This window comes from Zootermopsis nevadensis, unplaced genomic scaffold, assembly GCF_977971745.1.
Source record: "Zootermopsis nevadensis isolate Lab colony 2312 unplaced genomic scaffold, Znev_1.0 Znev_ptg000023l, whole genome shotgun sequence".
Lineage (NCBI taxonomy): Eukaryota > Metazoa > Arthropoda > Insecta > Blattodea > Termopsidae > Zootermopsis > Zootermopsis nevadensis.
This window is the reverse complement of record NW_028259155.1, coordinates 7397411-7422818: the sequence shown is the minus strand read 5'-3', so window position 1 is coordinate 7422818 and position 25408 is coordinate 7397411. Positions and strand designations below refer to the sequence as shown.

General features: G+C 44.6%; 2 long non-coding RNA genes across 2 annotated transcripts in view; one reads left to right on the top strand and one right to left on the bottom strand.

Moving 5' to 3' along the window:
- LOC147872894 (uncharacterized) overlaps positions 1–25408 on the top strand; it is an 86457-nt gene that overhangs the window by 36967 nt on the left and 24082 nt on the right. The window lies entirely within an intron of this gene.
- On the bottom strand, positions 8545–9370 carry LOC147872895 (uncharacterized). The gene is made up of 2 exons (XR_015536678.1): positions 9241–9370; positions 8545–8651 (listed from the first exon to the last, which is right to left on the bottom strand). It is a non-coding gene; the product is annotated as an uncharacterized LOC147872895 (long non-coding RNA).

Genomic DNA, 25408 nt, shown 5'->3' with positions numbered 1-25408 from the left:
TTTAGTTGTTATTTTGAAATTGCATTTTTCTTGCCCGTGATAAAATTCCAAATTCAGTTTAAGAGTCACTTCCAGCTGATGGAACCATTTGTTGGAAAAACCAGTGTCTCTTACGCAATGCATTACTGATTGCTATTTGCAGTGTTTAAAACTGGGATTTGCATGCTGGTCACCGGAAAACATTCTTCTTAACGAAGACGTCGTTAAACAGCCTGGCTCTCATTGAGTCTTCCCGAAAGAGGGATGGGTGTCTACCCTGGGGGACCATCAGACAGACCTCATCCTCGTCACTTGTGACTGAGGCGCAAGGTACAAGATGGCTTCTGACACGTGGACACAAAATTAATCTTGGTCTCAACTCTCAGAGAGCAAAGTAAACGTACATAATTCACTAGAAAATGATTCTTTGAAGTCCAGCAAATTTAAAATGTCTGAGAATGACTATTAAAAAAGCAAAATTGCAATGCATGTAACATTTCTTTGTTTTCCTTCTGACAAAATCACTTAAAATAATGAAGAGTTGCTGGAAGTCTGGGGGGCATATCTGAACATCTAGAAAGACGTACATAAACATCGTACTGACTGTACTCCACAACTTACTGCATGCACGGAATTAAACCACACTTACTCTCTGCTGCCAGCATCCTGATCCTGTTCATCAAGAAGCAAGTGATCCTCGTATCTTCTATTTCAGCAGGGTTTACCTGAGGACAGACAAAAAATGAGTCATTTTATAGTCCAAGAATTCTCTGCAACTTCATGAGGTTAATATTTATTATGAAATTGTTGTCCCAGTCACACACAAATCGCATGTGCCTTGGCTGTTTGTGCTGCACTGCTATCGATTTTCGTTTCTGCCAGAAAATATTAAGAAGACCTCACTTATAGAAAGAGAAATTAAGGCTGTGTCAGATAACGAGGGCTTCCTTTTAATCAATGATTTACCTTTAAAATTAGCATGTTAGGAAACGTTTCAAAGCTTTAATTGCAATATACAAGTCAGTTTATGATTAATCTGTAATACAAAACAACGATCCTGAGAAATTAAGCTGTTCACTCAACAATAACTTTCCTCTAGACGAAAAAATTAAGACTGAAAACAACCTTTAACAATGTCTGAATGTGACAAGCGACCCAGTCATAGGTCCCTATCAGCTGTTTAGCTTAGCCGGAATTCAAGTAACTTTGTTGATGATGGCCGACGTGTGTTGCTGCTAGCATTTGAATTCTTAAGAATGACATAAAATCCCTCAAGATAACGAAATAATAAGTAGGAAACCCTTGACTCACCCATTGTGAAGAGCTGGAGACCTCCATGTCCCAGGCAGCAAGATTTGAATAACAAATTAAACAGGTTGCAGGAAAGATTTTCACTATATATAGAATTATCTTGTTCTACAAGCTGCTCACACCACCATATGTTTCACACTGAGTAGAGATGAGTGCAACCAACCAACCAAAGAAGCTAACTGAGGGCAGAGGCCTGCGCAAGCGCAAGCATCGTCCCTACCTAGGTGAAACCATTCCTGCGCACAAGACACATTGCTGGAAATGGTAAACGGTCGTAATATAAGAACGGAAATTTTGCTAACGCTAACGGGGTTTCGTCGTGGCGGGAGCCTCGACCATTCAAACTGGGATTTGTTGCTGCTGATGGGAGGTTATCCTGTCAGGCAAGTTGTCGAAGGAATTTGGTTGGTTGGGTCTCTAGGGTATGAACCCAGAGAGGGAGGGGCCGTTTCGGCTGAAGGCCTCTGCGGCATGGGGGGAAGATCACTTCAGCTGATGGCCTCCATGATCGGGGGAAAGGGTGGCGGGCCGTGCCCCTATTAAGTTATACCCTGGCATTCGCCTTACAACTGAGGAAAGCACGGAAAACCTCAGTCAGGGTAGCCGAGTAGTCTAACCACTCGTTGTGCTGACTTGGCCGTCTTTTGGGGATGGCTTCGGCTGGCCTGCTGAACATCAGTCGCCCTCGGTTGCCCTTGGGTGAACTCTGGCAGCCCTCATTCGGCACGAGTGTCTTCCGAGTTGCCGAACTAAGGGGTTCCCCACACCAGCTAACCTCGAGTCAAACCTCTCAGTTAGTGCTCTGATGTGGTCGGCAAAGAAAGGGACCCCCAGATCCTCATGTATTTGCCTGTTACTAACGTACCAGGGCGCGTTAGTAACAATTCGAAGACACTTGGATTGCAGAACTTGCAGCTTCTGGACGTGGCTGTGGGCAGCTGACCTCCAGATCGGGCATGCGTAATCCATTATGGGACGGATGAGCTGCTTATAGAGTAGTACACCGTTCCTGATTGACAGGCCACTTCTCCTATTGATAAGCGGGCCTAGCACACCTAATCGTTGCGCTGCCTTCTTTCCCACTTGGTTGACGTGCGCCGACCAAGTAAGCCCGGCGTCAAGGGTGACCCCCAGATACTGCGCTGTTTTGACCCATTGGATCGGCTGTCCGAGGAACTGCACTGCTCGGGGCTGTTGGATGTGTCTTCTCGCGGAAATGAAGAGAACCGCGGTGCTCTTCGAGACGTTGATAGCAATCCTCCAGGCCCTGAGCCAGAGCTCAAGTCTACTGAGGTAGGTCTCCAGATACCTGACGAGAAGCGTTGGGTTACGGGACGTGACTACTAGAGCCGTGTCGTCCGCGTATTGTGCTAACTCGACGTGGCGGGACGGTGTGGGTATGTCGTTGACATACAGACTGAAGAGCACAGGGGAGAGAATTCCGCCCTGCACAACTCCAGCCCGCATGGTACGACGTGTGGACATGGCCGACTGGAAGGATGTCTGGAATGTCCGGTCAGCGAGGTAGGAAGAGATGGTTTTTACCAAGTACGACGGGAAGTTGAGGACGGTCAGTTTGTATAGGAGGCCTTGGACCCAGACTGTGTCGAAGGCTTTGGCCACGTCCAGGAAAACCGCGCCGGTTAGCCGCTTCTCATCAAGGTTTCTGTTGACCCTTTCGACGAGGCGAGCCAGCTGTAACGATGTGCTGTGTCTGGGTCGAAACCCAAACTGCTCGTCGCGCAGCAGCCCGCGTTCACTGACCTCGTGTAGGACCCTCGTTAGTAGGATTTTCTCGCAGAGTTTGCCGACCGTGTCGAGAAGACTGATGGGTCTATAGGAAGAAGGTAGCGTGGGGTCCTTCCCCGGCTTCAGTATGGACACCACTCGAGCGTGTTTCCATGCCGAGGGGAAGTGTTGCCTGCGAAGGACCGCGTTGAACACTTTCGTGAGAAAGGTTACCGCGCGTCGTGGAAGATGTTTCAGGACCCTGTTCGGTATACCGTTGGGGCCCGGAGCCTTGCCAAGCTTGAGTCCTTTGATGGCCTGGGCGACCTCCGATGGACTGGTTAATTTTGGTTCATTTACAGGGGCATACTCGTATGCTCGCATCGCCTCGTTAACCATGTCAATTGTAGTCAGGTCCGACGGGTAGTCTACCGGCTGGAACTGGACCTCAAGGCTGTCGGCTAGGGCTTCTGCCTTATCGGGGTTCGAGAGAGCCAGTCCTCCCGGCACTAAGAAGGGGGGCGACGGAGTGGGGACTCGCATCACACGCTTGGTCATTTTCCAAAGCGACTGGTCCTCGCAGTCCAAGGATTCGAGCGTGTCGCTCCACTGTTCGTTCCGCCACTCGTTGAGACGATAGGTCACCGACCTCTGGAGTCGATTGACCTGAGTCTTAAGAGCGGGGTCTCTTGTGACCTGCCATCGCCTCCTCAGCCGATTCTTCAGGCGTATTTCATCTCGAATACTAGCGGGTAGAAGCGGTCGCCTGTCAATGCGGGGTCGAAGCTTGGGAGCGGACGCTGCTGTGGCTTCCAGGATAGCACTGGTCAGCTCCTCGACGCACTTGTCAATTTCTTCCTCGTCGTTTACCACGGGGTTCCCCGGTAGTCTGCTTTCGAGGCAAGCCTGGAATGCAGCCCAGTCCATTCTCGCGAAGTCCGGGCGATCAGGCAGGTTTTGAAAGGACGATCGGCACGTGGTGTCGACGAGGACGGGCAGGTGATCTGAGCTGAGTGCGGGGCAGACAGTCAGGTGCACCGGTAGGACGAAGTCCTTGATGAGGACAATATCAAGGACGTCAGGTGTGGCGTTGTGTGTGTAGGGAGCCGTGGTTGGAGAATCCGGCCCGTAGATGAAGCAGGAATTTCTGTTGGCGTAATCACGCAGGAGCGAGCCCCTAGCAGAGATAAGGCTAGAATTCCAGTCCGTGTGTTTCGCGTTGAGGTCACCAGCCAAGAGGACCGGGAAACCCCCGCTCAAGCACTCGGTCAGGTCCGACTCTATCCATGGCCGGGTGGGTGCGAGGTATGCCGCCACTAGCTTGACTTTCCTGGTTGCCAGTACCAGGTGAATGGCGGTTGCTTCTAGTTGTTGTAGACCCGATACCGGCACAGGGTAATGATCAATGCCCCTGCGGACAAGGATCGCTGTGCCACCCCCTAGCGTCAGGCGGTCCGTACGGTGGCAAACGTAGTTCGCGAACCTCAAGGCCCGACCCGACGTGAGGTGCGTCTCGTTCAGGAGGCAAACATCGACTCCGTAGTCACCGAGGAACTGCTCCAGCTCCAGCTTCCTGTCGCGGACACCGTCGGCGTTCCAGTAAGCCAGCCGCAAGGCCTTGCTACCGTGTCCTCTAGGCCGTGCAGTCATTGTCGGCCATGAAGAGGAGAACGGTTTTGAGGAGGGCTCGCGGACGAGACCCCCCGGGGGGGAGTGAATGGATCGCGGCGAGGAGACGTCGTGTCAACTCAATGCAGACCCGTGGTGAGAGGGTTTCCAGGATACCTGAGATGTCCTGGAGCGGTGATTGACCCTTGGGTGGGGTGGGGTCAGTCTTCGTGAGAGCAGGTGCAGTGGGATTTGCCACCGGCGCCACAGGACGAGCGGGCTTGGCACGGCCGCCCTTGGGGATAGTCTGCCGCTCAGTCTGTACAATGGCTCCAGTTGGCGTTGGGGCGGGGTTCTTCATAGCCGCAGCCTTGACGACGCGGCCACCACGGACCACGTGTTTCCACCCAGGGCCCAAGTTCTCCTGCTCGAGGGAAGGCTTAGCTAGCGCCGATTTGGGCGCTGGCAGGCGCGTGGAGACGTCGTCCTTTCGGCCGCGATCCCCTTTCGCACGCTGTGCAGCGGCCGTCTTGGCTTCCTTCCACTTACTGCAACCTCTATAGTTCGCAGTGTGGTTGCCTCCGCAGCTGCAGCACTTAAGTTGTTGCTTGGGGGTGGCACACGACCCGGATGGGTGAGCGTCCCCGCAGGCCACGCACCTGGGTGCATAACCGCAGTTCCGCTGCGTGTGCCCGAAGCGTTGGCACCGTTTACACTGCATGGGCCCCTTCGGTGCAACATATGTTTCTACCTTGACCCGCAGACCGCAGATCTCAGTAAGGGAACGCACTTTCGCCACGTCGGGGCCCCGTGCTACCGACACTATAAAGTGTGGCGTAAGGGGACGGTCACCGTCCTGGTCCATGGCCCGGCGCCTCGATCGCAGTTGCATGACCCCCTGCACAGCAATGTGCATGGCGGCCAGCTCCTCGCGTACCTCGGCCTCGGGCATGCGCACGCCCAAGTTTTTAATCAGCAGGCGCACGCACCGATCCTCAGGGAGGGAGAATGTGTGAAAACTCACACCCTCGCCCTCATCGAGGGACCGCAGGACCCTGACGGTGGCCCGGAACCCGTCGGCGGTCTCAGGCACAAGAGCCAGAAGGTCTCCCTTCATCTGCGCCACGATCCCGCAGGCCAACTCCGCGCGAATCCTATGCAGGAAGCTGCGTACGTCCTTCACTCCAGAGACGTACACCGGGGTTTTGTTACGGCGCTCCCCCGGAGCCGTTTTGTCAACTTGAGCGTTGGAAGAAGAAGTGGCGTCAGATGACACACCAGTGAGCGGCCCGGACAGGTCCCCAGTCACCTCCATCGAGGAAGAGGGTCCCGGCTGGGAGCCGGGTCCCTTGGCTGAGGGCTGCACTGTCCTGCTCATGGAAGCGGTGGATGATGATGCTGCTACCGACGGGCCATCGGGCCGATGAACTTTTGCCGGTGCCGGCAGAGAAGGGGACTGGGCTCCGGACAGTGGCCCGGGCGCCGGGCGCCTGGATGCGGGTTCCAACGAACCGCTCGAATTGGACAAGTCCAACTCTTTGGCTTTCCTCTTGCCAGTGTTGGCTCGAGTAGGCCCTCCGACCACGGTCGTAGCTGCTGTATTTAATGCTGCTGCCACTGCTGCCCGCTGTCTTTGCTTTTCCGCCGCGATGGCGTCCAGGATCTGCTTCTGGACCTGTTGGAACACTTCAGGGAGGTGGGCCTTCAGAAAGGCCAGCTCACCTCCTTCCATGTCTCTCAAACTTTGTTCAACTCAAACTTTGTTCAATTGTAAGAGATCACGACGTCCACTGGCAAAGATCACAGATTTCTTAATAATTCTTATATAAGATAAGCACTTTCGATTTTCTAAAACGTTTTACCAGCACAATATTATCTACTTCACGACGCACTTTTTCTACAACCCTGTAAATATGGACCGACCTTCATACGAAGGCGCTGGCCAGTGTCGATATTTGCACATCGACTCCAGTACAATACTGGCGAAGTCTGCTAGAGCGGCCTCTCTTAATTTTGAGCCTAGTGTCTGTACTTTCTGAATCCATTCGGAAACGTTTTCTGATTTGTTTTGCCTGGCCTTGAACAATTGATTCGCGTGGAACTCTAGTGTGCGTTTTTCTATTTACGTGTTTCGTAAGAATTCCTTCAGTTCTTCACTAAAATTGCAGAACCTCGCTTTGAAAACGCAAGACATTGCTAGAACCCGTTTGTGAGGACTTACCTGTGCCTCTCCTTGTGCATCTCCTTGTGCCCCTCCTTGCACTCCTTGCCCAGGTGGTGGGGGTAGATCTAGTCCCCTTAGACATTGATGGAGAAACTGAAGCTCAGAAGTTAGGTGCAAGACAGACACACAGAAGAGAATTTTTTTATGCACGGACACTAAATTTCACTAAAATTGCAGAACCTCGCTTTGAAAACGCAAGACATTGCTAGAACCCGTTTGTGAGGACTTACCTGTGCCCCTCCTTCTGCACCTCTTTCTGCATCTCCTTGCCCAGGTTGTGGGTGTAGAGCATTCTGAAACACAAACCCCTTAGATTTCTGTCTTCTGGGTTGTTGCGCTGTGTAGTCTGGTTGATGTTGACCAACGTTTCAGAGGTCATACTGCCTCATCGCCCTGATGATGGAGGCGGTATGACCCCCGAAACGTTGGTCAACGGCTAATGTCTCATTGCGTGTTTTTATGTTTGTGTTGACTATTTTACTGGCTCCATTGGTGTCTGTCGCTGCACGTTGGCTTTTCTCTTGCCGGCGGTGGCTCGATTCTCCCCTTTGGCCGCGGTGGTTGCCACGGCGTCTCCTCGATGATGGCGACCTTGAGCTGCTTCAGGAAAGGCTGGGGCAGGTGGGCCTTAAGCAAGGCCAATTCGTTTTCCTCCGTTCTTGATCTGTCGATGCGATCTCTCTCCTCTGAATCATATAAAAGTGTCTTGTTCTCTTAGTACGTTATCCCTAACCTGTTCGCAGCACCATTCGTTCCAGACTCTCAGAGAGCAGAGCATCGCATCGCGCTTAAATACCGCTGCATTACGTAATTTGTTATTGAATTTTGCTCAAGTGCGGCGACCTGATTCGTGACCCCACATCTGGAAGGGGTTTATTCCAAGTGATCTTTTCGTTTCTGTACAACGCATGTAGAGGTGAACGTCTGCTGTTCGCCAAGTCCACCTTGATGGGTTGGATGAAGCCACCCTCGAAAAAATGCAGATTTCGTCTAAAGTCACAATCGCATTGGGCGGGATGTCAGACTTCCAAAAAATAAAGGGACAGACAGTTATGTCCAGACTTCAGGTACACCTGGTCGTTTCCTTTCATACTTTTATGCCAAACATATAAATCAGACTGAAATCCAGGTTCCCTGTGCTGAGAGAAATATTCCTTGTACATCAGAGAGAAGTAATGACGAACCATCAAACAGCTTGTCCACAATTGATTTTGCGGAAGCTCGTTTAATTATTCTTGTTTTTTCCCGTCTAATCACAATTGTATATAAATAAAATTATACATTAAGATATTAAAATATCATTTACATGTTTGGTACAACTTTTTACTACATGTTTCGGTTACATTGAACCATCTTCAGGTGTAAAGTTAAAAGTTAAATATTATAATCTTATAAACTAAAACTTAATTACTGTTGTTGTGTAACTTCTGATGATGTTTACTTCCAAATTCATTGGAGTGAGGGTATATTTTGAAGTGATAGTGGTTCAACATTGGTCTGTAACGTAAATAATTTAAAATATTTTATAAATATTACTGAACTTGAAAGAACGAGTATAGAGGACAAAATGTAATAAGGTAAAAATAAAAGGTAACATGTAAAAATGAACATACCGAGGAAGAGCGTAGATATGTCTTGAAGGTATTCAGAAGTACTAACGTATCCGAGGAGAACTGGATCAATAATTAATCTCTTTAGAGCAGACAAACTATTTGCATAAGCCGTAATCCTCGACAGCAATTTGCCCTTGAATGTCTTCCAATATATTTCTCAGTTTCGGGTCTCGGTGTATGACTCTTAGCTGAAAGGAACAAATTAACAAATAAGTCCTTGGCCAGAGGGGATGAAATATGGTACATCTTGCGTTCTTATTGTGGTGGTGAGATGCAGTATCAGTATTTTGCTTTTCTGCTACATCTCACTCGAACTAAGCTGTCACATTTATTACTGTTAATGCTAAACTTAAATACCACTAACCCTAACCAATCTGAACTGTAGCTGTGGCGTCAACCATGATTATGAGTGAGGGTCTACCTTGTTGCTTACGTGCACAGGTTTGGCATGAGGGTGTTTGAGGCGCTAGGCAAACCTTTAATTTACTTTCAAAATTAATATTGTACATTAGTCTGAGTGACGATTGTACATTTTTATTTCAGATTTTGTTTATATCATAAGAAAGAGGCTTATGCCCCAAGGAAGTGTTACTAAGCTTGCTATTAACAATAACTTTTACAGCGTTAATTGATCCTGTGGCTCGCCTAAAGGCCTATCAAAAGACTTTCCATACTACTATTTAAAATAACGAAACTACTGTGTTTCTGCCAACATTCCTCTCTGACACTCCACTGCGCATCGCTGTATTGTTTACTCCGCGTCTCAAAATTACTCACCTTGTACGAGCCACAACTTCGTTTGTGTCTGGAATGAATAGTATAGCCCAACCATGAATGGAGCCTGCAGGCCCTTCTCGAGTAACTCTCGTTCGGTTCGATATTGTTGGCGGCCAGCCTCACAAGACATAATTTCTTAATGTCTTGCGTCTTTAAAGCATATTTAGTGCCATCATCTACGCCGCCGATCTTCCGCACTAGGTACACTTTTCCATAACCTGGAACAGCACCCAGTCATGTTTCCTGTTACTAGTCCTCAACAAGGGCTCTGATATTTGTAGACCCTCTCTGTTCACTAAGACATGAATTCTGTAAAACGTTGTGTGTGCAATATCAAGCCTTCATGACTAAAGGTAATATTTTTCGATTCACGTTCTGCACAGGCCCATTATCCAAGAAGCAATTAAACCACTCGCCACGAGTGTCGTCGTTCTGAAAGCTCGGAAAGAGAAAATTTTGATTGCCTTAGTCTCGGCAGAACAAAATTCCGAGCTATTTGCAACCATCTTCTTGAAGCAATAAACGTTCTCTGATATTCTGACGCTTAATTTTTATAGAACATTATTAATCAAGACTTGGCTCTGAGTTTAGGAAGATTATGATCCTACAACGCTTGTTCATATTAGCAAATGTCTGACGTCTAAAATATTCATTGTTTCTGCAGATTCGTTTGCGTAAATGTAAGTCGCGTGAGTGTTCCTAGACGGAGGTTGAGCTCCACTCTTCTCACTTACATTGCTGTTGTCTCAGTTGATTTACTGCTACTGGAGCGGTTCACAAGATCAGGGCCACGTTTTATAAGCAGAGAAATCCACAGTTAATTTCCTAAGTTTTTACTACAAGAAATCGTACTTGCCACCTGTCCCCAGAAGTCGGAGCGGCTCGACGTCCTTGAGCCTCGGAAGGCCGGTCTCTGAATGTTCGACCGTACTTGGAGAACGAACAACCTCGGCTTTTTCAGAGGTACGAGCCGAAACTTCGTCTGCCTCGTCTAATCTGCAGTCCTCGTCCCAGTTCTCACTGGAATCCTCGTCCAAATTCTCACTGGAATCCTCGTCCAAGTTCTCACTGCAATCCTCGTCCCAGTTCTCACTGCAATCCTCGTCCAAGTTCTCACTGCAGTCCTCGTCCAAGTTCTCACTGCAGTCCTCGTCCAAGTTCTCACTGGAATCCTCGTCCCAGTTCTCACTGCAATCCTCGTCCAAGTTCTCACTGCAGTCCTCGTCTAAGTTCTCACTGGAATCCTCGTCCAAGTTCTCACTGCAATCCTCGTCCAAGTTCTCACTGCAATGCTCGTCCAAGTTCTCACTGGAATCCTCGTCCAAGTTCTCACTGCGGGCTAGCGCCAATTCCTGATAGTGGCAGCCACGAAAGCTCTTAATCTGCTGCTTCAGATTCACGTTTTCGGCCTTGATACTTGAGACTACATGAATCAGTCCGTTTATGGTTTAGTTTGTTTTTCTCATTTCAATCACGTGTTGCTTCTGTAAGTCCTGGATTTTTGTTCTCAGATCCTCGACGTCTTTGTTGCTCTCACGAAGGACTTCCAGCTCTCTCTCCACGCGAGCAAAATGAGTTAATATCATAAATAAAGGTTCCCTCTCTGCTAATATTTGTTTTTTGTTCTCAGCAAATATCAGATCGTCTATCAATCTCTTAACGTTCTCCATGGTCGTTAACAAAGATCGGTTTTCTCCTCAGGCACCTGCAGTCAAAAAAGATACATCTTATTACCTTCCAATGCTATTATAGCATCAGAGCCCTTTTAAATTGAACGCGAAATTTGAATACAGATTTGTACTACGTATGCTTATACTTATATTACTAATATTTTGCTCTCTGACCGGCCGATTATTCTGTTATTATACTAAAAACTAATTGTAATGGTAGGTGTGATGTTGATGTTATTTAAGAACTTGGTAACTTATTTAGATACAGATGACAATAAGATCATTCAGGCACTGAATAATCCGTCTGAGAATTCTTTACATGCGCCATTTTTCGGCGAAGGAAGCTTCATGGCCAACCCTGTGCCCCTGTTCTGTAGCATAAAGAAGGCAATAATTTCTCCTGGGTTCTCTCTCCAGGGATAAGATATTTTGTATGTTTTATTCATCCTTGACGCACTGCAGGATAAATCGGATTGAAGAAACGTTTCCTGCACTTTCGATGAAAGCAAGATCAGGCACATCGACTTACTACGATTTTAATTCCCAGAAACAGAATTTACGTTCCTTCAGTTAATAAGACGATATCATACTTGTCAGTTGGTTCATCATCGTTTCAAACTTGAAAGCAACAAGCTACTAAGCTTCGTTGCTCCGCACTGAACTTCAAGAAGAACTTCACAGTTTTCACGACACTTCAAACCGAGTGCTAGTTCGTACACGAGTTAACGCTTCATTCCGTGTTTAAGGGTTAGACTGTAAGCAGCGATTATTCGGAATTCTTAAATATTCTTCGGATTAAAAGAGCTACGAAATCTTTTCTATTGCTAAAGAAATTGAAATATTTACCTTAAATGCGGACGGTATTTGGAGCACAACAACGATGTTTAACAATTGCTTACCAATCCTCACGATGCCACAGAAAATTACAAATAAAATTTTAATAGTCAGAAGGGACTTGATGAAAAGTCGGACTGTTATAAATGCGTTCAGAAATAGTCTAAACTTAAAAATGCAGACACATGCGATCATATATAACATCTTTAACCCCGTGGGCGCTCAAAAGATTTAAGTCGTGTAATTCACAAACCTTCTCAGAATACTGTGGGATACTGCAAGTAGAACACCTTTTTACTGAGTTACTCTTTCATTTGTGAGCTTTCTTAAATTCATTTAAACCATGTAGAGGTCTCTAACATGTTTGTTCTGTTTGATTCGCCAGTTTTGTTTCTTCTGATATTCCCCATTTTTCTTCATGTTTGTTCCAACAGATTCACGTAATTACAAAAAATAATTAATAAAACCACTCACCCCACGCTCTTTTCGAGAACAAATGATGCCGTAAACAATCAGAAATCAATTGTGTTAAAAATAAGACGAGCCTAATTCTTTTACAAGAGTTCACAATTGTAAATGATAACCTGTAAATGTAATGAGCAATAATAATAAATAGGAAACCCTTGGCTCACGCTTTGTGAACAGGAGGAGATCTCGATGTCCACACGCAGCGAAAGTTGAATTAAAAATTAAATATTAATCGAACGAGTGCGGGACAGTCACAAAATTGTTACTAATTCACAATTCACGCTGACGTAACCTATGAAGCAACGGTGAGTAGAGGGAGTGCAATACGGATCATTGAGGCATGCGTAAGGACTGAGAAATGAACCTTATAGCATGCAGGCCGAGATTGTTGCACGTGTTCGTATTTTATATGAGAAACTGCGTTTCATATTTACACATTCTTTGTAGTTAAAGAAATACAAATTGAATTACTCCAAGTTATAATTTGGTTACATTCCATCATAAATGTAAGAAGTCAATGATTAATATTAAATATTTTCTATGTTAAAGGAAATTGATTTAAAAATAATGAAATTTTGCAATTTAATTTGCCCTTGTTCAAAAATAACGTCATTTTTTGAAACTTGTTTAATTTTAAAGGCGATTTTTGAGGGGCTCGGGCGCTGTTGAGCCCATCGCCCCTGCGACAGGGAAAATGTTTCCTTATTCGAATCCCGATTATTGTTTTTCAATAGTGAGAGAATAATTGAGTACTGAATTAATAATTAATTATTATAATAAATTAATGCTTTATTGCTAAGACAAAATTGATGAACATAGAGCAATTTTATTATATCTACATTATGTAATTGACTAATCCGTTGAAAACTGCCCCAGTACCACTGTCTGAAGGTGCACTTGGTAAGTTGTCCACTGTCCAACAGTCGCTATCCATTCATGTTGTGTCCACTTTCACTCCAATCCTCTTGCTTTCTTCATTGAAGTGCACATTTTATGTTTTTACTCGCATTTCTGCTCTTCAAATCCTCGATCTCCATCGGTTTTTTGATAAATTTCTTGTCTTGTCTGTAAATGTGTTTTGTATTATGAATAACGAACACTCAGTTACGCCTACCGTGCAATCTGTTAACTTTAAAACTTAGTAGATATGCGCCAACAACGAGATTTTTCTTCACCATAAACAAATGACGGCTGTAAGGGCGGCCATTAACCCTTCTAAGCGGTAATTTAAATTCCGCGCTGCTTGGCGAGGAGTGGTGGCCATTTAAATTTTGCTCTAAAACACTTTATTTATCATAACGTTTGAACTATATAACATATAATGATCAATTCTTCACTGAAACCCTCTTAAAAGATGGTTTTATAATTTCAGCGTATAATATAAACATCCTGTGTGTGAGGAATGCTAATAGTCGATTAGACGTTGAGTGTTGTATATAAATTATTGAAACGTCAACACTACCCAAATACATAGATTTTATGCTTTTCTAGCGGTTCCTGCACATGACGCAATGTCTTTGAGGCATTGAATTTCTTTCCTGTGTCAATAATACGCCGGAGTAAATATGTCTGCGCCAGCTGATATTCTGACAGCGAACTGAAGGCCACATATATGCATCATACTTAGCAGTTATAACCGTCTCTTTCTAAGAACTCTTCTGAGTATAGGGGTGCTAAAATGTTGACACAGATACAATACAACGGTATATCTATATATATATATATTATGGAGCCCCTTGACCGTTTCAGATAATTTTTTTTCCTCTCTCATTCGCTGGAGTAGTTATCGTGTCATATGAGACTGAGAGAATGAGTTATCTTACCTCTACAAACAGCTCAGTGTTTAGTGGAAGATTGTGTAACCTCTTAGGTCACGCATTTATTTACAGACTAGCCTTTAGAGATCGAAGAATGCGACGTTGCCAATACATGATCAGAAAGAGCATTTCTTCCACACCAGATCAACTACAAACATCATATATCAGTCGTTATTATTTCCATAATTATGGCGTCACCAGAGATGTCAGTGCGAAAAGAGCGCGCTCAATTCAAATCGTTTGAAAAATAATTAATGTGGCTGCGTGATTCCCCACACTTCCTCTAATGCACCTGAAATCTTCTACGGGGATACCACGAGGCCCTGTATTAGTCGTTCGCTCAGAGATGAGCTGTGCAATGCGCGTGAGGGAGGGTACTGACGGTGTCTGCTAGCGGTAGTAGGGCACGGAGGAGAACAGCTTTCTCTGTACTACTAAACACAAGAACATTAGTACAGATTGAATTACTTACAGCCGCTGATGAACATTTTACAAAGCTTCTATTCCACTAATTCCCCATCATCTTCTTCATCCCTCTCCTCTTCCTCACTACTGCTACAACTGTTGATATCACTGTCGTCTCATTTCTGTAACGACTTATATTTCTCAAATAAGACAGTCTTGCTGTACGAATATCATCCTTTTCGATGAGAACTTTTCTATTACTTTCCGATTTCCTCCACCTGAAGCCTAAATCTCTACTTTTTTTTCTAAAGAGCCCACTTACCGCCACTGAAGTTAATCTTTTTCTTAATTACTGCCGACAACGATTTTAAAGTAGGACGCTCGCCTTGTGTAGTGTGGAATTCGTTAATCGTTCTTCGAATTACACACTTGTCAAAATCATCTACATCTGTTTTAATTTTCCTTCTTGGCCGTTTCTTGTGAGGTGTGCTGAATTCTTTTCCCACTCGTTTATTATGTTCATACTCTTTTAAAATGCGATTCAGAGTAATCATGGACACACCAGTAGCTTCATAAACACGATTTTGTATTTGTTTAACGTTAATCACATTGCCGCTGTCAGCTTCTTTCTTCATAAAACTGTAAACACTTATCACCATTTCTCTACTTTGGCTGTGTATTACTTTACGTCCCCCTATTTTCTTTACACCTCTGCCCACGCTTTGCATTCTGTTCGTGCTGAGTAGAAACAGCGATGAATATGAAATGCCTATTAAAAATGGGTCAATGTTTTTGAAATGGAATTTACCACACGAAGTGAACTCGGTCGAGTCTGCCTTGTAACTGAGCTCTGATGTCACCCCACCCACTGTTGCAAATACACTGCACATCTCAAGGCCATAGCTCTTGTCCCAGCAAACAGCCTATACCTGGGCAACGACGTAGAAGACGAGTGCCACCACCACAACCCCGAAGCCAGTGACTTGCGTGCCCTTTGCAATCGGAGCCACCTGGCCTCCGAAAGAGAAGCAGAAGGCCAGCGTCCTCCTCGCCCATCTCAGCCACTCGATCTGTAATGTGAAAGTGTAAATATTTTAATTCCTGTGATCAAGATCTGCAATTACGTATCTTGATTGATGATTTATGAATCACTTAGGGTTATTTACCTTGGATTCCCCCCCCCCCACTTCCTCTAATGGACCCGAAATCTTCTACGGGGATACTACGAGGCCCTGTAAGAGGCATCATAATTACAGGCATGTCCGAATGTGTTTGTTACAATCAAAGAGGCACCTACACCTCAAAAGACTTTCTCCTTGGCGACTGCAGAGTTCCCCAAGTTCTCTTAAATACATGTACTGCGAGTTACAATATTATTGGGCATTGCTTTTATTTTCGTCTTACACATTAAATGATGTTATATTAGTCAGTCCTCAAACGTACACAAGAAGATCAACTTAATTCATTCGTTTAGGTGGTCTTGCTTGAGGGTTTTTTTAATGGTCGAATGGAATCTTGTCCAGGTGAATTAGATATTCCAAGTGCTGTTGGCTGGATTGTTTGAGATCTTTCAAGAGATTGCTCCAAATCTGGATGAGGGTCTTCAACTTTTTCCTTTAAAAAACACATGTTTTTTCCCAGTTCCCGCAAACAGAAGATGATTGGAAGATTATAGCAAATTATTTTGAAAAGAGGTGGTATTTTCCTCATTGTGTTGGTGCTCTGGGCGGTGAACACATTGAAATCATACCTCCACCATATTTCTACAATTTTAAGCAAAAACACAGGATGGCCCTACTTGCTGTTGCGGATGCAAAACGTCGGTACTAATGGGAGGGTTTCAGACGTAGCGTAGTTAACACCTTCCGGCGGCTTCTGTAGATCAGCTCGCCCGAACATGAATTCGAACTGCGTGTAGTTTGTTGCGTATGTGGCGTGGTGTTGTATGCGAATACAGCATGTTTAGTCCAGTCGGATTGATCCTTATCTACTGTTGTGACCTACCGGTTAGAATAGTCAGGTGTTTCCCGGTAGGGACCTAATACCTCCTCACTCGTAGTCCCATATTTAAGTCTCAATCTTTCCCTTAACTACTTTAATAATATACTAAACAAAATAAAAGGTTTCATTCCCGTTAATACAACGTGGGTTTCAAGTACAAAGTTGTATAGTCCTTAACATTAATACAAATCTTAAAATTGTACTCGCCTCAATGTGATTCATTAATGACTCGCATCACCAAAGCCTTCTTTCTCCCGGAGTGATGAAAACTCATGAAAAGCCTTCGTAGAATGTCGTTCACAGGTTTAATCAAATCCCTCCATTTGACGCCGTCGTGTGCCTGGTCGGGATCGTTTCCGGTCCATCGCAGCCTCGGTCTCCCTTTCACCTCGCGATTGTTCTGTCTTCGGCTCGGAGCGTGTGGCCGTACCATCCGAGTCGACCTTCTCGCATCTTGTCTGCCTTCTGTGGCGGTCAGCTCGTGTTTGACCGGAGATTCATCTCAGCACCACGGTCATGTTTGTGAATGAGCCCGTCACTGCAGACATTAGAAAAGCTGTTGAGATTAAACAGGAAAATTTGTGGTATGCAGAAAAAGCATTATTCAGCTGTCTACAGATTATTTATTATACTTCAATGATATGTCCTATTCCAATTACCTAGGCTTCCTCCACAGTGTGCTCTGCAGTCTGAAGCTGAGGCTTGCCCCTCTTGGGCCCGTGCTTTTTATTTTGGTAATGTTTTATCGAAAGACGTCTGCACAATCAGTTATTACACAATAGGTCGATCCTCGAATACTGTACACTAGTGATGAGTCAAACTGATCTTCTGTGATCACTCTCAATCACGGTGATCGAGATGCGAGCATGCATTTAGCATTCTGTCAAGCTCATCGCTGCATTGGTCCGCTCCAAAACTCTCGTTTGTAATGCGGTTTTACTTCACGATTAACGTTGTGTTTTAATCATCCTTCGAATCGTGTTTGACGGCTGAAGGTCTCGTCGAATTGAGATAGCTCTAAACCTCTCTGTTCCGATACCCTCTGGCATATTGCATGGTGCAGCTCCAATTCGCTACTTTTGACTACGACGATTTCATCGGCCATCTTCGTTGTATAGTTGAAAGCCAAAAACATATGCTGATCCCATGATCGCGGTCGAACTAGTGGCTCCACAGTTCGTGCTCTTCTAGTTCGCTTGGTCTTGTCTTCACCACTGCTGACTCTCCAACTGCAACTGAACGTAGAAGAGTCTCAGATTCCGAGCAGGAATGCGGAGACCGACAGCTTCCAGAAGGGAAGAACGTCATTTAAAACCGCGGTAAACTTTCGTAAGAGACAGCGCATCGCTGCAATAAGCCTTCTCACAATTGTAAATGATGACCTGTAAATGTAATGAGCATTAATATTAAATAGGAAACCCTTGGCTCACCCTTTGTGAACAGGAGGAGATCTCGATGTCCATTTAAGTTGAATTAATCATTAAATATTAATCGAACGAGTGCGGGACAGTCCCAAAATTGTTACTAATTCACAGAACGTAAATCCACGAGTTATTAGAAATGTTTTTGCTAAATAAGTCAACACAAACGTATCTGGAAGCACTTTATCCAAAACCTCTTCGCAGCACAATTCGTCCCAGAATGACGAAAGTCGATTGTGGTCTACTGTTTGTACCAACACAACAAAGCAGACGTAACCTATGACGCAACAGTGAGTAAAGGAATGGAGTGCAATACGGTTCATTCAGGCGTGCATAAGGACTGAGTAATGAACCTTATAGCATGCAGGCCGAGATTGTTGCACGTGTTCGTATTTTATATGAGAAACTGCGTTTCATATTTACATATTCTTTTGCACCGTTCTTCCGGTCCATCTATCCTGCTGACTCGTCGTTTGTGTATTCTACGCCCCGAGAAACCAAGGAACGTGAAATTAGGCAGTTGAATATCAGATAAACCACATCCTTTTGAATTCAAACCAAACAACTAATGTAATATATTGAAAAGCAAAAAGTAATATGACGATATGTAATAATAATAAAAAAAACAAGAATATAAACCATTCTCAAGCTTCGCGGAGCGTTTCAACTACTTGGAGCTGGTGGGCTGAAGCCTCACCAATACCAGATCTCCCTCCCTGAATTCAGCCTGCCTCCTAGACTGATTGTATCTGTTGGCTACCCTCTCTCTAGCCTTACGAAGGTTACTCAGGGCATCAGCCCAAAAATCCTTCATTTTTACAGAATCCTTCTGCATGTCTAAATCAAACAATTCCCATTTCAACCCGAGGGGATGATTTAATTCCCGACCAAGAAACAATCTCGCAGGAGTAGCTCCTGTTGACTCGTGCCAGGCAGAATTGAATGCCATGGACAAGGATTGGAGATTCTCATCCCAGCGTGTATGTTGAGAATGATGGTAAATCTTCAACGCCGCCTTTAAATTTGATTGACTTGAGGGTAATATGGAGACGTCGTTACATGTTGAATCCCCCAAGAGAAACACATGTTATAAAAAGCTCTGGACATAAAGACAGTCGCATTGTCTGAAACAATACACTGTGGAATCCCATACCAAGGAAAGAACTTCATCAAACAGCTAACAACAGCTTCAGAAGTTATCTTCCTCACGGGGTACAAGGACACAAACTTGGAGAAACCATCTAAGACAGCTAAAATGGCAACATTTCCTTTACGAGTACGAACGATGGGTCCCACAAAATCAATGAACAGTCTTTCAATAAGTTTAGTAACTACTCGACTCTGGTATAGTCCAACTTGAATATTTGGAGAAGGTTTTGCTCGTTGGCGAGCTTGGCACTTCCTCACGTAATCGAGGACATCTGCCCTCATGCCTTGCCAATAGAAGACATTTGAAATACGACGAAGTGTCTTAGTCATCCCTAAATGAGCACTCAAGGTAGAGTCATGGAAATACTCGAAGATCATAGGTTTCAAAGATTCAGGAACTACAAGCCTCCTTCCTTTTGCTCTTGAAGGGAAATAGACCAACGTATCATTACGCAACTTGTAATGTCGTATGCTTGGATCTGATGCATCAATCGTTTGACGCATCTCTACGCAAAAGGGATCTTTCAATTAATGCTCACGAATGGATTGGAAAGCTGCAGGAAGAGAATTTAGCATCAGTTGGCACTTCTTCATATTGCCTAGTCAGGCAATCAGCCACCACATTGGCTCTTCAGGGATATGACAAACCTTGAATTTAAAAGGAGTCGAACGCAATACCCATCGGCCAATTCGACCTAATCCTTTCACATGTCTCAGAAGCCAAGACAAAGCCTGATTATCGGTGTGTAGAGTGAATTCCTTGTGCTCTAAATAGGCACGATACTTCTCACACCCATACACAACAGCAAGACATTCCTTCTCATAGTTGGAATACTTCCTTTCTGCTGGGGACAACAAACGACTAGCATACGCTATGGGAGCTAGATCGCCATCACGTTTCTGATGTAAAACAGCCGAAATGGCGACATCACTTGAGTCGCTTACAAGAACGAACTCTTCAGAAAAATCAGGAACCTGCAACACAGGAGGTGTTGACAATGCTGCTTTCAGCTGGTCGAATGCAGTTTGCTGGCTCTCACCCCAGACAAATTTAGCGTTCTTACGCTTCAAAGCGAGAAATTCTGCACAAATCGTGCATAAAATCCTGCCATTCCTAGGAAGCCTTTAGATTTTTAGGCGTCGGAAATTTCTGAATTACTTCCACTCGTTCGGGCAAAACCTTCACTCCTTGAGCCGACAGAGAATGTCCCAAGAACGTAATCTCGGACTGGGCTAAATGAACCTTGTTGCGATTTAAAGTAAAACCTGCTTTTTCCAAGCGTCGAAACACTTCCTTTAAGTGTTCAAGATGTTCGTCGAGATTTTGAGAATAAACTACAAGATCGTCCATGAAATTATACACAAATTTCAGCTTAATATCACCAAACAATGAATCTACCACGCGACATAAGGTCTGACAACCAACGCTAATCCCCATGGGCAATTTAGTGAACTCAAATAAACCAAAAGCAGTCGCCTTCCTGCTTTTAGAGGACAATGGAATTTGGTAGTATGCAGAATTTAAGTCTAAAACCGAGAAAACCTTAGCATTGGAAAAGGTATCAAAAACGACCTTTTTGTTCAACAGGCGGTAGTCAATCACCATACGGTGAGTTCTATTTGGTTTTGGAACCAAGAAAGCGGGACTAGCATACTGAGACTGACTCTTCTTCACCACCCCTTTATCCAGTAACTCCTGATACGGTCTACTCCGGACAGGAACCTCATCCGTCAAATCGATGTTACATACCATTCCTTTTACGGTACCTAATTTCTCAGAAAACAACTGGGGAAAACTTGACACAAGATTGTCTACCTTCTCGGCATCAAACATAGGTAGACACTGACATACTAACTTGTCAAAGACGTCAACAGAGCATGGCAAAACATTAAACTGCTTCCTGCAAGATTCCAAAGGTAAAAACTCAAATTCCTTATCAGGAGCAAAACCAAAACTATAACTATGACTCGCAAAATCTAACCTTACTTTCGCATATGACATAAAGTCTGCTCCCAAAATGCAGGGCACGGGACACTGGTCGAAGACCAGGAACTTAAATTTCCAAGAAAAAGACTGAATTTTGAATGAACACACCACGGCCTGTGTCATCGTACAAGATTGACCATTCGCCGTAACACAACTATCTTGAACAGATTCTAGGGTATCATGAAGACCAAGTTGTTTCATGCGCTCAAAGACATCTCGCCTAATGAAAGATCGAGATGAGCCAGAATCAAAAACAGTGGGCAAGCGCCATTCCTTAATGACCACAACTACCCAAGGACTACTAACGTTACTTTTTGGAGACCTAATATTCACTGGCTGGGTTGTCTTTGGCGTCCGGGTTCCAGCCTTCTTGCTTGTCTTGGCCGAACGCCTAATGTGTTTCCATGACTCCTAGGGTCAACATTACTACTAACCGGAGTTGACGGACAATTTCTTACAATGTGGCCTATACCACCACAACGATAACAAGTTACATGAGAAGTTAAGGATCTACCAGGAGATGTAATAACCATACTACAAGTCACAGGAACGACCCTGGGATTTTGCCTTGAACTTGAAGTTAATCGACCTGAAATATCTCGCTGTTTCTCAACAGCCACAGCTTCCGTTACAGTCGTCGCCAAGGAAAACAACTCACCAATTGAAGTCGGTTTATCCGAAAACTGGAGATATGAACTAACCGACGGGTGGAGATTCTGAAGAATCCTATTCACCAGTGGAGGTTCTGGACCCTCATACCCAAGAATGTCGGCTGCAGCTACGACAGCCATCAAATATTGATTAAGTTATTCATTCGCTGCTTGAAAACGATCAAGAACATACGAAGCCAAAAATCTCTCCCTAATCCTGGGAGGAAAGAAAGTTGCAATTAATTCAGAACGGAATGTACCCCACTCGGGCCTTCCAACCAAATATTTTCCAACAATTTGGGCCACTCTACCAGACGTTCTTCCAACAATTAACTACAGAAACTCAAAATCAGAAGCCAATTTTAAATCGTGAACTTCCTTGAGTTGAATCAGAAATTTTAAAATGTCTTCATGATCAGTATTAAGAAGCAACGGAACATTTTTCACCAAATCGGACACAACACGACTTCTCATCTTTCCAACCGCAGCATCAGAATTTACTTGAACAGGAGCGGTATCCACCAGAGAATTAGCAGCAGCACTAACCGGGGTAACCTTTTCTAACTTCACCTCGACGTCAGAACATGAAGGCAGGATGGTCTCAATCTCAGCCCACTTATCCATTAAGCGCGCCCTAATCTCCTCCAATGAATCTCCTGCTGGTACGTTCAACTGCTCAGCCATTTGAATGGCTTGCTCCATAGTCAGACGTTGAATCCACGTTTGTGGCATGTTTGTCACATAGAACACAAACAACCAACACAATATTACCAAACAGTATTAGTAACACACTAGTCAGCAGTAACAAACTTGCCCAATATGGCGCAACAAAACAATTCCAGTTAACCTAATTCACTCAGAGTTACACAGTAAACTTCACATAAAACAAAAGTAATGAACATACAATTTTAAAAATAATAATGGAAGAACTGTAATAAATAATGGAAAAATAAGTAACTGCAGTTACCTATTAACTACTGTACGTAGGGCAAGTGATGGTTAGGTTAGGTTCCACTGTCGTTACATTCTTGCTATGTGAGGGCATCATAGAATGAACGGCAATGCTAATAGTGCCCCCAGCTATAGTAAGAAGATACAATGCACAGTGTATCAACATTGTGAACGTGTCCCTTGTGATGAAGCGTTCAAATGGCCACGGGTATCCGATCAGTTTCTTGATGTTCTCAAGAATTCCTCTTGATTTTGCTTACTCACCACACAGGAAAAGGTTGTACAGGCCTTCCTGAGAAAGTCCTCTTTCATAAGAAGGCGCTGGCCAGTGTCGATATTTGCATATCGACTCCAGTACAATACTGGCGAAGTCTGCTACAGCGGCCCCTCTTAATTTTGAGCCTAGTGTCTTTACTTTCTGAATCCATTCGGAAGCGTTTTCTGATTTGTTTTGCCTGGCCTTGAACAATTGATTAGCAATTTATTAGTATTATAATGTATTATTATGTAATGTAATGAATCCAGAAAGGAGTGATTCGATATGACTTTGATATGGATTCTGAGAAAACATGAAAGCATAATATTATTACAATTATGTCCACAATAATAGCATGACTGCAATTTATTAGTCCCAGGTCGTATTTGGAGTTGTCCAGTCCCACGTCGATGAACATACACATGGTGCCTGCAAATACAAGATAAAGTTTACTTCCTAATAATTAAGTCTTGATATATGGTAATGAAAGGTATCAGAAATGTTTAAATAATTTTCTGGTTCTTATGTTACGTGGTGAATCATCACTAAAGAAACTTCCAAACCCTTTCTGTTACGTCACTGCAATCAGAGCTTTTGCCGTCTTCATTTTGAGCCTAGTGTCTGTACTTTCTGAATCCATTCGGAAGCGTTTTCTGATTTGTTTTGCCTGGCTTTGAACAATTGATTCGCGTGGAACTCTAGTGTGCATTTTTCTATTTACGTGTTTCGTAAGAATTCCTTCAGTTCTTCCGAATTCTCGAGATTTCTATGCGCGTTCTCTGTTCCCGGGATATCCTTGTCAGAACGAACTTGTTCAACCTGCCCTCACGTTCGGGATTGATCACCTCGAAAGCCGTATTTACATTTGAAATAAACGTAAGCACTTGTCGTTTGTTCCCTCCAAATGGCGTTACCAATCTTAGAGCCTCAGCCATGTTATTTGATCTATATAGTAGATAGGGACAGTGGGAATCCCGTTAACCATTAATGCGCGTAACTAATTAGATGACGAGGCATTTGGCTATTTCTAGGTGCCCGAAGATAGTTGTCGAGCACCAACTTCCCACTTATAGGGCGTGGTAACCCGTAGTTGTGATATCGTGAATGATGGAAGGCTGTCTCACATTTCGCCTACCATCATAAATAAGAGATTACACCACCAACCCTGGGAACGGGTTAGCTGTTGTTTGGAAAATCAGCTTCAAGCGGGACCCCAATCTGGGGGGTGGGTCTTAGCCGCACTAGTGTTGTGCGTTTCCAGGAAAGGCCTCGTGGAGGCGTCCACTCGACCTTAGTCGACCCGCCGCCGAGGGAACCACCCACGACTCGCACCGCTCTTCGTTTACAAATACAATTTCTAATACTACGTGTACAACATGTACTCTCTAAATTTGTACTGCAAGTACAACCACCAAAACAGATGGTGTATGATAAAATCGTACAACAGTACAAACGCCAAACAAGGGCGTATAACTTAAAACTAAGATAACAAATTTTAACAAAATTTAACAATGGCGGTGTAAAGGGCCAAATTAAAAGATTTTTGATTCAAGTATTAGAAAATTTTAGAACTTAACATTAACATTCAAATTTATACGAAGAGTGGGCTATGCTTAACGAGGGTCGAACTCCTGACCCTCACCTGCTACATAGCTGGGGAACCTACACTGGTTAGGAGAGGTTGCAGCCCCCAGATATGAGCAGGTAGCCTGCCCATAGTGTTAGGATTTCACGATTGTAGTCCATAAATGCGTGATATATTTCTATGGAACTTCTTAACGCCATCAGAGAGATAGTCTTCTGATGGCTTCTAGCCATGCTCAATTTTTCCAGACATTTTATGGTGTCGACTGGCATAGCTCCTCTATTCCCAACCACAATGGGCAGGACCTCAGCAAACGGGGCAGCCCGCTCCCGCTGCATAGCTGGCAGAAGGATACCATATTTTCTTTCTTTTTCAAGTTTAGCGACTTTCAGGTAATCCCCATCTTCGTGGCGGATGGTTACGTCGACCACAAAGACCCCGACCCGGTTCTTTATAACCAGATCGGGTTTGAGTTTCCCCAAGTCGCTGTGGAGTTCTGGTTTCTTTGTAACTTCTGCTGCTATATCATTTTCTAAAACTTTGTCCACGTATCGCATTATGGCGCCGGATCGTAGCTGCTTTAGTAAATGTGCATTGGCCTAAAATATGTGCTAGTGTCTCCTTGGCCGCAGCACATTTACGGCAGCTAAGATCCGGTTGGGGTACGGCGCGGTTGAGGGTGGTTCTATTTCCTCCAGTGTTTGTACGTAACTGCAGGGCTGTTATAAAACGACATGGTTCATACAAAAAGGAGTTCCCCACTTTATCCCCAGCCAGGCTGTCAACCGCCCGCCCCTGGGCCAACTGTGCTGACCATCGTTTGAGCTCCTTCTGCATGCGAGTTTTAAATTGTCGTAGGTCTGCCGCAGTATACGGATAAGGCAGTCTCGCAGATTTTGCCAGACGCTCGAGACGTGCTGGCATTACCAAGGAGGGCTCGAATAACTGGATCATCGGACTGTACAAACCTGAGT